Here is a 6458-nt window from a genome sequence, read left to right as displayed (position 1 = left end):
TCCTACTTAAAAATGTCAGTTTTGAAGATGGATGATTAACCTACCCTGTTTATGTTTCACCATTAAATGCACAAAAGGAACATGCGTTAATCACTGACCTGGTACAAAGTCTGGTGTTGCATCCTGAAAGAGAAAATCATTATTTTAATTGGAACTAATGGCTTGTGGCCATGATAGCTCATGGTGAGGCACAATATTAATGTCACTTTGTCTGGTGACAGAATATCTTATGCCCACTTACTCACAGCCTGCCACAGTGCCAGCTGATGAAAATTGACACTGTCTTCAGGCCAGATCCACAAAAAAGTCTTTGTTGCCTTTCATGCCTAAAAGAGAGACTTGAACTTCTTATGTCCAATGTCACTGAAAGTGACAAATCCAAGTACAAACCAGGACTACTCTTAGTCAGCCCTTAATGAAGAGTCAGTAATTACTTATATGAATTTATACTTTTTCCATATTCTGTGTGTTCATGTTAATATCAAAAATAAGTAAATGGACAATTCAGACAGGAAAATGTAGAGTTAAGCATAAAAAGGAAGAGAAATTTACTCCTGCCCATAAGGGTAGTTGGTGTATTAATAAATAAAAGAGTACTGGAATATCTGAAGAGAGAATACTTAGAAATTGTCATCATACAGCACTTGCAGGGCAAGCAGGCGATCAGGCCCAGTCAGCATGGGTTTATGAAGGGCAAGTCCTGCTTGACGAACCTGATGTCGTTCTATGACAAGGTGACACACTTAGTGGATGAGGGAAAGGCTGTGGATGTTGTCTACCTTGACTTCAGTAAGGCATTTGACACTGTTCCCCACAGCATTCTCCTCAGGAAACTGGCTGCTCATGGCTTGGACTGGCATACGCTTCGTTGGGTTAAGAGCTGGCTGGATAGCAGGGCCCAGAGAGTTGTGGTGAATGGAGTTAAATCCAGTTTGAGGCCGGTCACTAGTGGAGTCACCCAGGGCTCGGTACTGGGGCCAGTCCTCTTTAACATCTTTATCAATGATCTGGATGAGGGGATTGAGTGCACCCTCAGTAAGTTTGCAGACAACACCAAGTTAGGTGCGTGTGTCGATCTGCTCGAGGGTAGGAAGGCTCTGCAGGAAGATCTGGATAGGCTGCACCGATGGGCCGAGGCCAACAGTATGAAGTTCAACAAGGCCAAGTGCCGGGTCCTGCACCTGGGGCACAACAACCCCAAACAGTGCTACAGGCTGGGAGATGTGTGGTTAGAAAGCTGCCTGGCAGAGAAGGACCTGGGAGTATTGGTTGACAGTCGGCTGAATATGAGCCAGCAGTGTGCTCAGGTGGCCAAGAAGGCCAGCAGCATTCTGGCTTGCATAAGAAACAGCGTGGCCAGGAGGTCCGGGGAAGTGATTGTCTGCCGTACTTGGCTCTGGTGAGGCTGCACCTTGAGTACTGCGTTCAGTTTTGGGCCCCTCGCTACAAGAAGAACATGGAGGTCCTTGAGCGAGTCCAGAGAAGGGCTACGAAGCTGGTGAAGGGTCTGGAGAACAAGGCTTATGAGGAGCGGCTGAGGGAGCTGGGACTGTTTAGCCTGGAGAAGAGCAGGCTCAGGGGTGACCTTATTGCACTCTACAGGTACCTTAAAGGATGCTGTAGCGAGGTGGGGGTTGGTCTATTCTCCCACATGCCTGGTGACAGGGGGAATGGGCTAAAATTGCGCCAGGGGAGGTTTAGGTTGGATATTAGGAAGAACTTCTTTACTGAAAGGGTTGTTAGTCACTGGAATAGGCTGCCCAGGGAAGTGGTTGAGTCACCATCCCTGGGTGTCTTTAAAAGATGTTTAGATGTAGAGCTTAGGGATATGGTTTAATGGAGGACTTGTTAGCATTAGGTCAGAGGTTGGACTGGGTGATCTTGGAGGTCTCTTCCAACCTAGACTATTCTGTGATTCTGATTCTGTGATTCTGTGATTCTACGTACTATCCTTTTTAAAAGAAAGAGGAAGCTAAAGAAATTAAAGAGAAAAAATTTAAAAAGTTTGAGAAAAAAATGCTTGCTGATGTTTATAAAATGATTGTTAAAGCAGTTAGTATCAAGAAAAAATGCTACTGTGTATATAACCATGATACATGATTTTTTTGTAAATGTATTGAATTAAGACTTTCAAAATCTCCATTTGAACTTGTTTCTATGTGACAATGGAGAATGATTTTGTTTAAAGCATGGCAACTGGTCATTTTTTCATAGTACCATTACAAAAAGAAAATTAGAGAAACAAATACAGTTAAGTGATTGTAAAAATGTGAGTTGGAAACATTTATTTTAAAGACTGCTTTTCTACATGTGAAAAAAAGATAAAATTATACTTCTCATCAAGTGGAATCTGCATGCTTAAAGATGCCATAAATGTTAAAATAAATGATAACGATATTAAAGAAGTGTTTTGTTTTTGTTGTTGTTTTTTAAGATCAAAGTTATATGTTATTAGTAAACAATTTACACTGAATTCCATTCAATGTACTAGTTTCATCACTAGTTTTGTCACATCCTCTCTCTATATCTGTTCCACATGGAACTAACAGAAGCTTAAATGTTGTAAACACCTTGCATTTGTGACAAATTTCTTGTTAGTGTCAAGTGGCATTCTTCTACAGATGAGTAGGAGTAGTTCTCTTCAATTTACAATAGAGATAAGAAAGTTAAGGTCTTCAGTTTCCTGACAGGGTCTCTGTAAGTGATCCATTAGATCACCATAGGCTTCAAAGTGATGCTACCTGAAGGTTACTTGGGGTCCCCATGCCTTTCCCACCCCTTCTGTCATGTCAACCCGTTCTGCTCCTCAGTCTTAGACCCAGCATTCAAAAATTGTGCCAGGAAGGGCAACTGGACCAAAATCCAGAGCTTAAAGGTTTGCATGTTCTTCCTACAAAAGGACTGCAGGATGTTGCTTGTGCTTCCTTTAGCAGTGCAGGTGTACAAGCATTTGCTGAAAGAGGGCCAAGGTCAAGCCAGGACCAAGCAGTATGAGTTTCTAAGTGAGCTTTCTCTCATGTTCGAGCTTGCTTTTTGCAATAATGCTACGCAGAAATTGGTTTAACAAGTCCCTAGACAGAAAATCTCATGCTGGTATATTTAATCTGTTATTTGTTTATGCAAGATTTTTTCCTTACAGAATTCAAAGGCCACCTTAAATCTCTAATAAAAGCACAGCTTAGAAACAACATGGATCATTGTTTTGTTATCTATTGCTGCAATAATGTCCCAATTACAATTGCTAGTCTTTTCTGGGCCAAACTTTATTTGCAGAGTAAAGGCTCATGGAGTGGTCCATCTGGCTCCTGGCTTGGAAGAGAACCTTATGTGCCAAAATGCACCTCTGAGACAAACCACAGGAGATGTGTAATGGGACTCAAGCTAGAAATGTCAAAACATTTTGCATATCCTCATATTTGTGGTATCAATCACAAAAAAATCTGGAACTCCTGCAAATTTAAAAATATTTTAACTTTTTTTTTTTTTTTTCATGTAACTATTTATGAGTTCTGCCTTATTCTTTGCTCACAAGCAAGAAATTTCATCTAGCCACCTCAGGCCTCTGCATTCAAGCCTGTTGATTTCTGAGTGAAGAGACATTTTGGAGAAAGATATGCTCAAAGATTTGAAAAAGCAGGTGAAAACTACCGTGTTCTGGATGTCAGTATTTTTTGGGGTGTGGGTTTGTTGTCACAACAGAACAAGACAGGCTAATATAAAGGAAAATATAAGTAGTTGGAGCGATGGTGTTCTTTAGGTTAACATGGGCAAATATCAGTGCCGAAATCTCTCATGAATCTACCATCCAGAAATCCACAAAGAAGTTCTATTGCAACCGCGAATCTGAACCTTGGTGAGTTTGCTGAACTGAATTTAAGCTTGGAGGTTTGTTCATCACATGTATTGGTGTTCCCTACCTGACTCATGTCATGACACAGACAAGAATTAAAGAAAGTGCATGTATGAGCAGTGGAAATGTACCTTCACTGTTGACTTAAATTAATTGTGCTAAAGGCAAAAGCTGTGTACCTGACCCTGAGCAATGTTAGCTGAGAAGAAAAAAATAATTGTTCAAGTGAGCAAGAAGTCCCTGTGATCTCAGCATTTACAGGAAAGAAAGGGTACAGGAAAAAAAAAAAAAAAAAAAAAAAAAAAAAAAAAAAAAAGATAAGAATTACTAGCTTATATCTAATACCAGCTTAGCCAGCATGGTTAGTGTTAATGAACCTTGTGTGAGGAGCCCAAAGGTTGCCACATATGGACTGTGCTCCTTTCTTACAAGAGTGACAAGCAGGAAATGTTCTATTATTGCTCCAGCTAGGTCTGTAATGACTCCTCTGCCTTTTCTCCTGCTGTAGGTAATAGCTTACCCATGCAATTACCTTCTTTTGTCTTCACAGAGTTGAGGATAAATTATTTCAACCTCTTTGTGGGGGGCATTTGAAACAAAAGTTATTTTTAGGGAAAAATAAATTCTTTCATGTAAGACGCGGGAGTTGTTGCTCCTCAGGCAGTTGAGAGAAAATGAAAGGCACTTCAAGTCTTTTTAAAAGCAGGGTTCTGATGTTTAGCTTGAGATCAAAGAGGGAACAGAGAAAGGAGGGGAAGCTGAGTTTCTATTAAGCTACCAGTATATACAGCCTCATATATACATCCTTTGAAGGATTTGCCATTATGTTTCTGATCTTTGAACTCTTTCTTATTTTATGAAGGTGAGTTGATTTATTATTATTATTTTTTTTTTCAGTTGTCTTATTGTAAAACTAAGCACTATGCCTTAGATAGTTAAAGATTGTACTAACCTGAGATAGAAGAACACAGTGGCTGGAACTTGCTTATTGCCATCACAATTTTGTTTGTAGGAAAAATGCCAAAGAATATTTAAAAGATTAACAGTATAAAATAACTTTTAACATTAAAACAACAACAACAACAACAAATAATTCAGTATTTTTATGTCATACTATAATTCTTTAAGGTCAGTTCTGTTACCTTAGTATATTTATTTTGTATGCAGTAAGCCCATTTGTTTTCTTTTCAAGCTGCTTTATTTTTTGAAGGTGATACATTTCACAATCCAAATTTGTTTTGTTGTTTCTTTTGCATATACTTGCAAAGCTACTGCTAACTTGTGTGAAGAATAATAACCAAGCTAAATGATTACATTTAAATAGTAACATTTGTAATTAATACAGAGGCTAGGCCGATGTTCTAGCCCATTAGAATAACAAAACATTTTTTTTTTTTTTTGAGGTAATACTAGGTAAACCACTTACTTTCTGACACTATGAGGAAAAACATATCTAATAGTGTGTAGCTGAGGGGCAGTACTGTCTATTTATCACTGTACAGAGATTGCTTGTGGAGTTCAGAAGGAAGCTGTATTCATCTCAGCTACAGTACAGTCTTATTGTTTCCTACACTTATCCAATCTGATGACATTCATTGGGACTAGGAATCAGTTAGGACTTATAGCTTTGCTATGGAAAAATAAAAGATATATTTTCCAATACTATGTGGGATGCCACATATCTGAGGTTCTGACAGGAATATAACCAGCAAAAATAAACAGGAATTTCTTTTAACAGTTTCATGTGGTAGCAAAAACATTTGTTAATACAAATCTTTTCTTCTGTAGATCTTTAAGATCTTTACTAAGATGGGGAATAAATGTAATTCCCATTATTTACAGCTTTCAAAATTGATACAACAGAGAGAAGAGCTGCCTTGCTTGAGGGGAAAGAGTTGGTTGAAGTAAGAAGAGTGGAAGCATTCTTGCAACAGTGGTTTGAGTGCTTATAAATATTGATGTCTTACATTGTGATGCTTTCTGAGCAACGCAAATTCATAAGAGATTCTTGTTATGTTACTGTGTGGTTTTGTCAATAGAGAATGATAGCTTTTAATACAAAAAACAATGCACTTGCAAGCATATGGTAGAACCCCTGGAGAGGTTCTGATTTGTATCAAATGAGCTGAGTGATAGAGTCAGAGATGATAACATGAGGAATTTGTTTTTGCTCAGTGTGTTGAGAGCTGTTTGTTTCTTCCTGGGACAAAGACTAAGTGGTTGTTCCCTTACAGCCTACCCTCTTTCTTTGTTGCAGGCCTATATCCCCATTGCAGGAATGGCATTACAGCAAACTATTCAACCTACAGACAAATCAAGTTCTTCAAGTAGGTTTTGTTGTCACTGTCACTTGAGAAGCCTCACTAAGGGAAGGTGCAAGGCTGCAACAGAAAGCAGAAAATTTGACTGTAGGATCAGCAATGATTGCAGCACAGGCAGACTGCTGAGTAAAAGCAGAGAACATAATTTATGTTCCTGGGAAACACAGACGGTCAGTTCAACTGATGCAGCTCTCTGTAGGATCTCCTGGTGCTTTCTTGGCATGCAGTAAGTGGGAAAAGAAGAGAGGGAAGCTTTGTGAATCTTTAGAAAATCACCCACTAAGCTC

The sequence above is a fragment of the Oxyura jamaicensis genome, chromosome 2, assembly GCF_011077185.1.
Source record: "Oxyura jamaicensis isolate SHBP4307 breed ruddy duck chromosome 2, BPBGC_Ojam_1.0, whole genome shotgun sequence".
NCBI classification, from domain to species: Eukaryota; Metazoa; Chordata; class Aves; order Anseriformes; family Anatidae; genus Oxyura; species Oxyura jamaicensis.
The sequence above is the reverse complement of the archived record's forward strand: the minus strand, read 5'-3'. Positions refer to the sequence as shown.